Source organism: Nuphar pumila, chromosome 3, assembly GCF_984573655.1.
Source record: "Nuphar pumila chromosome 3, dmNupPumi1.hap1.1, whole genome shotgun sequence".
Lineage (NCBI taxonomy): Eukaryota > Viridiplantae > Streptophyta > Magnoliopsida > Nymphaeales > Nymphaeaceae > Nuphar > Nuphar pumila.
The window spans coordinates 33006444-33017078 of NC_143251.1; positions in this window are offsets into that span (position 1 = coordinate 33006444).

Below are 10635 nucleotides of genomic sequence, written 5' to 3' on the forward strand. Positions count from 1 at the left end.
TAACTCGGGGCTAGGCGAGTGAATACCTAGGCACCGACGAATGAGTCTGGGTGGTGCTCTTTGCTATGATGTCCAATCATCAACTGGTCTTCGGATTGGGAGCCACAAGGTCTTGTCCCTTCAGTGGTGGGGTTTTGCTATGTTGTGCGCATGGGGTCGCAAGACACTTCATGGCACGCAAGGCTAAGGCAAAGTTTGTGCCTCTTTCGAAATTGATAGCTGATACGGGATGGCTAAGAACTAAGCAGCATGAACTACATGGAATGCACACTTGAAGATGCGCTTGATCAACTTCCGCTAGGCAGTTGTGCACGAGGTGGTGCGCATGGCCAATGAAAACGATTCAGCTCATAGGAAAGTGTTGTGGCATGACCTTTGGCCGTTGGGCTGTTCAGACTGTGCAGTCTAGCGCATTGCGGGTTTGCGAAAAATTCCATGCCCATGACACTTCCCTTACATGGGAATAAAACAAACCTATTTAAATGGGAGGAGGCATGAAATGTCGTCAAAGTTAAGTCGCACCCGACTCATTTTTTTTGGAAGGCAAGCTGGGGTAGGTTGACCCCTACCAAATATCTCTTAAGCCCCATGTAACAGATGGATTCGAACCTGGGCCGACAGCTTGGCACATGACCCTGCTTACCACATGGGATACCACCTCGGTGGTGGCACCCCACTCTTTGGGTGAATGACATTGACGTATTTTCCTCTTTCAAGGCAAAATGCCTTCCACCCTACTCCTACGGAGCACCATGGATGCGTGAAACGCACGCCATGTTCCAAGAATGGTGAAACACTGTTCCACCCCTCTCCCTCCAGAATGGGGTGGGGAAATGGAAATAAAAATATGAGCTGAGGGTATAGGCTGACTCCCTCCTCATCTCTCTCTCTCTCACCCACCCTTGTGCAGAGACAGCCAGGCAACGACACCATATGCTCTCTCTCTCTCTCTCTCTCTCTCTCTCTCTCTCTCTCTCTCTCTCTCCTTTGTGTCTTCTTCCTTTCCCTTTTTCTTTATCTTATTTTTCACTCTTCTTCTCTCTCTCTCTTTGGAATTAAGGTTTGAATTAGGGATTTTTCAATCAGGCTTTAAATGAAGACTTTTATATTTAAGGTTTTGAATTAGAGTATCAAATTAGGGCTTTTCAAATTATGGGTTGAATTAAATATAAAAAATAAAAATAAAAACAAAAAAAATAAAAATAATTAAGGATTTTTATGTTTAATTTGATTAAGGTTTTTTTATTTTCTTTTATTAAGGTTTGAATTAAATTTTTTTAATTTTATGATTTATTTATGGTTTATTTTGTTGTAGCTTAGAGTCAATTTGCACTACTCTCAATCAAAGCCTTTATGCTCAAATGTTTGGGGCCTCATCATAATATTGGGATATGTTTCACTTTCTAAATATAATGCCTTCAATGCTAGGCCATATCTAGATCTTTAAGGGCTCCTGAATCTTTTTCTCATGGGCTAACTCAATCTTCATCAATATCTTTCATGATCAATCTTGTCCTTTTAAAAACTCAACATGTAGATTTTTTTTTGTTTATTTATGATTTATTTTCTTGCATTTTAAGGTTTTTTTATGTTTTATTTTATTGCAGTATATCAATTTTTAAATAAAAATATGATTTCATATTTAAGTCAAAACAAACATTGGATGAAGAACAATTATTACAAAGCAAACATAACATGTGTTTTGTCTATTCTATTCTACTATTATGTTCAATCTTGGACAAGCAATCAAGCATACCCTCAGGGTCTTGATAATCATCCAACCAATACCATTCTCAGGAGACCTGAGAAATTGGTCATTTTTCACAAGAAAAGGACCATTTTTCGCAGATCATGAAACAAACTCGGTCAGTAAGAAAGTGGTCAGTCCACATAGACTGCGATGGGAGCCTCATGGGCCATATTTCTTTTTTTTTTCTCGACTCATGAGCTGTCTCTTTTCATAAAAGAGGGTAGTGTTATTTTGGAGAAGAAAAGTGCTTCCCATAGGAGCTCACTGGTTTTTCAAAAGGAGTGGCTTTAGCCTTTCATACGAAAACTTCCCACCACACCTCGTGGAACAAGTGGGCCCAGAATGTTGTTTCTGGGTTCCATGGTTTGTTTGACCCCACTGCCTACACATGCATGGGATTGGTCGAAAAGGTGACCTAATCCCCTCTCGTTCATTTGTGATTGGTAGTGTGACAAATAATTAGGGATGGCAGTCGACCGGGGTGGGGGCGGGGGACAAGGTCTCCACCCCCGCTCCGTCTCAAAATCCTGACCTCCATCACTGCATGGGTTTGGATTTTAACCTCCATCTCTGCCTCCATCCTTGTTTTATGCCCTTCATCCCTGGTCCAAACGGGGCGAGGCAGGGCTCTCCTTAGAATGATTGGGGATGGGGTTGGGCTGGGCAAGGCAGGGATCAGGACGGGGCGAGGCAGGGAGGAGGAAAGCGTAAGTCTATCCCCGCCTCCATCTTTTCATGGGTTTTGATTTTAACCTTCATCTCCGCATCCATCCCCATTTCATGTCCTCCATCCCTGGTCCAAACGGGGCAAGGCAGAGCGGGGCTCCGTTTCCCCCTGGTCCACTGCCATCCCTATAAATATTTGGCATTAAAAAAAGGAAGATATTACCTAGTTGAGAAACACGTAAATATCAATTAGAAATTAAATTTTAATTAATTTTTTATTTTTTTAAAAAAATATTTTTTTTATTCAAAATGTTAACCTTTTTTGGGTTGCAAATACTAAAAAACAAAAAATTTCAAATTATCCCTAGAATTTAGATGCCATTATTTCCCAAAAACACTTTTGTCACTACGTTGGTCAGACGAAGCTTGACTAATTTCATGATCACCAGATTCTATTTCAAACTCATCAAACATTTTGATATGCACCAAGACCTTTGTGGGATAAAATTAGTCACATGTCAGGTTTGGTGCCACATAACAATGAGCAAAGTTTATGGCTCGCAATGCTTTGGAACGTTCCAACTTCTAAGTGACTAATTTGCTGGCATTTCATGTGGCGCTAAAACCATGGATGTGAGCGAGTCAGATTCAGTTTGGATTTATGTATGAAAAATGATGGTATTGTTCTTATAAATTGCTGTGATTTTAAAATGCATCATAATTTGTCAAAATCTCGTTCATGCTTAAATTTTTGATTCTCAACTTTTTAGGACATTTTTATTCTTCTACTCTAGTGAACCTGTTGATATTTGTGTGATAGATACGCAAGTAGTCTGAAGGTCACAACATCTCAATAACAAGAAAATTTGCATAAAAATTTTATGAGCCTAATGAAATTCACATAAAGTATTTGTGAACATGACTAATTTAAATCCCAATGCAGGTGATTCACATTTTAAACTTGCAGATCTTATGAGATTCATAACCCTGGTGCAAACCTTGTAGAATTTAAAAGTTTGAGTTCGACATGTTCGTTTCATATATTTGCAATAGTCCTAACACTCACGCAGATATTATGCAAACCCCTTGTAACTAAAAACTTGCTTAAAGTCAAGACATACATCCACAAATATTTATTACAAATGTTCATATCTTCGCATGTTTACTGACTGATTGCAGGTTCATATTGTTAGAGCACATGTTGGACTCTTTCAAGAGTCCTTGTATAACACCCCAAATTTTAAGACTCAAAAATCATGATTTTTTAATGCTTTTAAATTCCTTTATGAAATTGCAGCGAAAAATCAAACGGGAACGCATTACTTTTCGTTTACATTCACATTCAAACAGGCATTTGAAGTTAAAATTTTAAACATCCATAAATGAAATAAATGTTCACACATGTTCATCATTAATAATAAAAACCCAATAAATCAATCCATTAATATATCAGAGTTTTGAGCAACTAATATGCTCTTATTCCATAACTTCAGAGGTTTGAAAAAGGTACGACTCAATCTCCATCGCAACCTCTCGCCATCGCACATGAGCTCACTCACTTTCTAAAAAACATTAAAAAATTATGGGGTCAGACAAAACATGTCTTAGTAGAGGAGAGTCATACTAAACATGTAATCTAGAATTCATAAGCAAGAATCCCTTCACACTTTCATGCATTTAATAATTCAAATACGACAAAGTTCAACAAGTATTACAAATATCTCAAGTAAGCATGCAATTACAAAAGTTAACATTTATTCATCATTAATTCAACTTAATCAAGTAAAAATGCATGTATTTACCAATGCAAAAGCCTTTTATATGCATGAATCAATTTTTATCTTTAATTATCTTTTTTTTCTTATATGATGCATGTCATGCCTATCTAATGCATATACATTTAGGTTCAACTTCTTAGCCTCGTAGGTACAAACACATGCATATACCTAAATCAGGGCCATGACACATGCAATATTTTCATACAAGAGTGGCTTTGGCTTAGTCAGACACCTTTTACTAGTCTAGTTATGGGACGACAAAAGTGAGAGACTCCCAACACCATCAACCTGATGCATCAAAATTTCACTCATGAGTTTCTTTCCCCTACGCTGTAGTCTTTTGCAGATGATTTCTCCTATCTTTGTGGGTGAGGAGGAGCAACCTTTTGTACTCAAAACATATTTTCACGAAGCCAGATGTACCACTTGCCCCCCTCTTTGTAAGACATTACTTTAGTGTTACATGTTACACTTATTTGCATTAATGTCTTACATGCAACACCATAATTGAATCCCTCAAATAGGGTTCTATCACTATGGCTATGGATGCATACTTAAAACTTTGCATTTGATATCATGCTCATACTTTTTACTTTACAAACATGTGCACATATACATAAACAATATGCCTAATTAATAAATAAATTTAAGAAGTTAAATTAGAATGAAAGTTTATTAGGGAAGAGTAGTTCCCTAGGGTGGGATGCCCCCCTTGTGGGCCCCTCTTACTTGGCAAAGGTTCTTACCCTGGCTAAAGTCAAATTAGTCAAAGTTTCCTAATTTTATTAGTAGACTAATTGGCTAAGATATTAAAAAAAAACTTTCATAATTTGTACGAGCCCTAATTAGCTTAGAATCTTTTTAAATGAACATACATAAAAGAAATTAAAAGCTTCAAGATAGGCAGGGGGGGTATACTTCCTATTGGGATTAGAAAATATCTCAAGGCCCTTTAAAAGGACCCCATTCACACCACCATATTCCTTCTCTCTCTGCCCTTAGTTATCTCTCATTTTCTCTCTCCTCCCTCCCTCATGATTTTGGGTGGTAGGATCTATTGGCATGTGTAGTTGTTGAACCTTGGAGGCTTGGTGTTGATGTGTTGTACATCCATTAGAGGTGTAGCTTGAAGAGAGATCTGAACTGTGAAGATGAAAGATTCATAGACCCTATCATTTTGAGGTAAGAACATACTAATCGTGTGTGTGCATAATACCAACATGCGTATGCATGTTGTAGAGAATCCACATATGCATATCAATATGCTTATATCAGTTCAATGATTAGGAAGGCTAATATGAAATTGATCATGGGTATTTACAACTCCCAAAATGATTTTTGAGAAAATCGGTTTAGGGTAAACTATGTAGTATTTCCTAAAAAATATTTTTAGTATGATGAATTATATGTAACAGATCAAATCCATATTAAGTATGATAGACGATGTGCAAATACAAATTAATATCAAAACCCTATATGTGAAAATTGATTTTTTGGTATTTGGATGCCTTAGTAGAAAAAAGGAAAAAATAGTTTATACTATTAATTGTTTATCGTGACATTCATGTATGAACATGTATGAATTTATATCTATATTGTATCTATTATTACAAGTGCATGAATTGATGGAGCACGATAAGGGTTACATCTTCACACTCAAATGCATACATTTTTATAACTTTTTGACATAATTGACCATGCTTAGTACTAAAAATTGTACAACAGAGAATTGAGGTCAAAAATATAATTTTGGATTTTGGAGCATAATTTTGGATTTGGATCTTAATAGAGGATCCAATTGGTCAAATCCATGACCCAAGATCCAAATTTATTTGGATTGGATATGAGATCCAGAGAGTCAACACTTTCCAGAAATTTCAAAATTTGAATTCCCTTTTTGCATTTGGCTAAGGTGGCAAGCAGGACTTGCCAATTTTCGAAATTTAAGGCAAAAAGGAAAAAGAAGGAAAGGAGGGGGGCAAGATTCTCAAAACCTCTCCTTTATTCTTCATTCCATGACCAAGGAAGGAAAGAAGGAAGGAGTGGGGCGTGAATTTCAAAACTACCCCCTCCCTTTTTCGAAGTTTAAAAAAATAAGAAAAAAGGGTAAAGGAAGCAACATTTCAAACTCTTTCTTTTCTTGCTTCCTCTTTCTTTCCCCTTCCACACATGAGACTGAAGGGGTAATTGGTGGACCAGATCCACCAAAATTTCTCCTTCTGGATAAAGCCTCTAAGGAAAGAGGAAGGAGCCATTCTTCCTTTGCATTTCACGTTTTTCTCTGCTGCAGTCGCCATCTCCTCCTCTGCTCCAGGTTGAGCACCAACCTCTCTGGTAAGCCTTGTGTTTCTTAACCCTTCTTCTCTCTTGTCCAACCCTCTTTTACATCTGAGGCAAAGCCGAAGGAGTTGGCCGGCTTAACCCCTCCAACGCTTTACAAAGAATCCGCCATTGAGGTAAGAATCATTACTTTGTATTCCCGTCTCTGATTTGGCATAAATTCAACAACCTTCTACAGATCTAAAAATCTTCAAAAAATCATTTTTTGTTAAATAAGGTTGCCCTCGATATTCTAGATTTTTTTTTAGAAGAAAAGCATTCTGGATTAGATTAAAATTATCTAGATACGAAATCAAGTTTCTGAATTTGCAACAGGCCTATCTGGTCAGAAATGACCAGGTTCATGTAGTTGTCAACATCCAATTGACCTGATTTTTGGATATGTTGCAGATAACACATCCAACTGGTCTGTGTTAAATTTTGGATTGATTTCAACCACGAAATCTAGACTTACAAAATTTAGAATTCTAGAGGCATCCCTAACGCCTAGCGCAATCAAGATTTGTTAAACTGGTCTTATGCAACACATATTTTCTTCAATTTTTCGAGTTCTTCTGAGTTTTTTCTTTTGTATTGAAGCTATGTACTATGTACCTTGATTTTTCAAAAAAAAATCTGATAGCAGAGTATGTAGTTTTAGATGTCACAAACCGATCAACTGGATCATGTCAGAAATCCAACTGACCAACACTGTTGACATCATTTTATGTTCATTTTTTGGTCAAATCAAGCCAAGTTTAGGGTTGTAGTTCGGTGACGAACACAAGAACTTACAGTTAAAATTTCACAACCATTACTGTTTGGAGCAGTTGGTGGTGAAGATTTTAACAAACTAGTTTTTCTGGGTTTGTTGTTGGACATCACATAATGTTTGGATTTTGGTTGGCCCGAGTCCCTTTTAATTAGTTTATTTCATTTTTTTTTGTTTCACATTTTTTTAGGTTGTTTAGAGTAAGTCCTAGCATTAGTTTGAGTTGGTCAAACAGTTAGATTAAGTTTGGTTTTTGCAATAAGCTAGTCAACTTAGTCGACCCGTTCCAATCAGCTAGCATAGGGAAGGGCATATTCATCATTTCACTTGGGCAGTGGTTCAAAGCCGACCCCAACAACATTCTAGAGGTTTGAACATGTCTGCTACAATAGACCATATGCTGATTGTCGTCAAAAGATTAGACTTGGTCTGTTGACAAACCTAGTCCAATCGGCTAGACCCGAGTCTAGTTGTTGGTGCGGTCTAGTCAAAGTGTTAGCCTAGACTGTGTACATAGTCATAGTCAGTCACATTAGGTTGCATTTAGATCTCTTTTTAGAGTTGTTTAGGTCTGCAATTGTTGTGTCTTAGGTTGCATATAAGTCTGCATTTAGCATTTAAGGTTTAAATTAGATTAGGTCGTACTAACTCTTGCATAAACGAGTTTCTTTCTTTTTTATGTTTGCAGTGTTTTGCAGGTGAAGGCAGCCCTCTCGCATACATCACTGTGACAAGGACATTGAGTGGCTGATCTCATTTATTTTTATTATTTTTAGGGCCTTAGGCCAATTTTAATTCGAGTTGTAATTTCGGCTCTACAATTATAATAGGCTTGGTGCTCGATTGCTTCCACACAATTTTTTTTTATTATAAGGCAATAAAGAAGTGTGAATTGAGTGGAATACATAGTTTTACTTCGTTCCCTGTGGATTCGATCAGGACTTCACCACTTTCATGTGTGAACCGGTTATTGAAATTTAGTGTATGGTTTACACTTATGTTTTATTAAAAAATCTATTTTAAATATATTTCAAAACAAAATCATACCATGAATGCTTTAAAATCTAAAATATTTATTGTAAAATCAATTTTGATAAATGAATGTCGCTTTTTGAGAAAATTGTATTTTTTGATGTAATTGCCTAGGATCTTGCATTTAATGTGTATTATGAATTTTATCTCTATGATTTCAGCATACTTGGATGTATACATTTCTGTGTATGAGATGTTTATATGAAATTAAAGTTATGAAATGCATGATTATGTTTATTCTTTATCAAAAACATAGAATTTTGCATGTGATTGTTAGACATGCATTTTGTCCTGTTATTTTTATTCTAACTAGTCTTAAATAAATTCATGGTTATCTAAAATGGTGAATCTAAAATTTCTTAAATTTTAGAGGGATGTTCTAGTCATGTAGGTGCAGTCTCAGAAAAAAATTTGGGTTTGTTTAAGGTATGAAATATTTTAGTCATGTAGGAGCAGTCTAAAAAAAAATGGGTTTATTTGAGGTCTGAATTGAGAGATATGACCTCTACAAGTCAGCAAAAAAATCTTGCTAATTTTATTTCTCACAAACTATTTCATGTTTATGGCCAATATTTTTATGTGTGTTTGTTATATAATGAAGAACACACGATAAAATTCTTGTGTACTGATTCATTATGGTTTAAGAATTAAAAATCATGAAAATTGATTCCAAAACCCCAAAAATCTGGAACATAATTTGTCTAAGAACAATAATAGATTGTAGTGCGTGAATTTTAATTCTCAGCTGGGATGAATCGCAGGTCTACCAATGGGTATGCCATCTTCTTTAGATCCAGTTTAATTTTGTAGAGCTCCAAGAAGTAGTCTATTGCTTCATGGTCTAATATAGAGTCAGAATACACAGTTATGGCCAATGTCGCAACTGAATTGACTTGGCTTCAATACCTATTAAAAGAATTAGGCATATGTACTCATATTCCAACTCTTTGGTGTGACAATATTGATGCCTCGTACTTAGTTGCTCATCAAGTTTTTTATAATCACAACAAACATATTGAAATTGATGTTTATCTTGTGCGAGACCAAAATTCTAAAAGTGAGTTATGAGTCCAGTATATCTCATCTTTGGATCAACTTGTTGAAGTGCTTACCAAACCACTTCCCTCACTGTACCATCAACTTCTCCGTCACAAGTTCAATGTGCTCCCTACCCCATTGAACTTGATGAGGGGATGTTAGAGCACACGTTGGACTCTCTCGCATTGGGCTCTCTCAAGATTCCTTATCAGATCTAGGCTCAAGACTTTAGCAAGAACATGGTGTCCCTCATGATGGACTCTCTCGAGAATCCCAATTGAATCAAACATCAAGCTTCCAAGAGACCAAGGTAGATTAGAAATCAAGAGTTCCCCAAGATTCCATGTTGGCTCAAGACTCTTTAGAGTCCATGATCAACAAGATAAGAGAGATGCCATGTACCCCTATGTCACCTAATCAAGAGAAGAACACAAAAAGATGGAAGTTGTGTTCAACAAAGAAAAGGCCTCCTCCAAATCTCAAAATCATGTAACCATAAGAATTCCTCTTCTTGAGGACTTGTATTGTTATAAATATAATAACAATCAGAGCTCTTTGGTGATTTGAAGTGAGAGCTATTACTTCATGGATGTAGGCACACAAATTGTTGAGCCACATTAAATTGTGTTCCTTGTGTGTGGTTCACTTCATAAATTGTTTACACATCACAAACTTGTGAACATGATGACCTTTATACATATACCATGTGAACCTCCTTCAACTAAAACCTCACATAAAGTCTTTGCATACATCTTCAAATGTGTGTTGACATTTACAAATATGTGTTGTAAATGTCTTTACCTTCGTATGATTTCTAATTACAGATTCACATCACACATATGCGAACAACACAACCTTCACACAGATACCATGCAAACTTCCTTTAGCTAAAAACTTGCATAAAGTCTGGACATACATTCATAAATGTGTGTCTTGACTTTCACAAACATGTTTTATGAACCTTCTTACCTTTGCTTTTGTCTTATTTATATATAAAGTCATTGGTTGTTCTTTTTTCTTCTTTTTTTTGTTTCTTGTTAGAACTTTAACCCTTTTTCCTTCAGAACCCTAATCCCTTTTCCTTCATAACCCTAACCTTTTTCTATCAGAACCTTAACCCCTTTTCCATCATAACCCTAACTTTTTTCTCTCTCTCCTTGCGGTAATTCTTGTGAAATTCATTGCAACAACTTTTTGATTAGCTTCCCCGTCTTTTGATTCCTACAAACTTTAGATGAAAAGAAAAGTGAGTTCTATATGTTTTTTTACATTCATAAGAT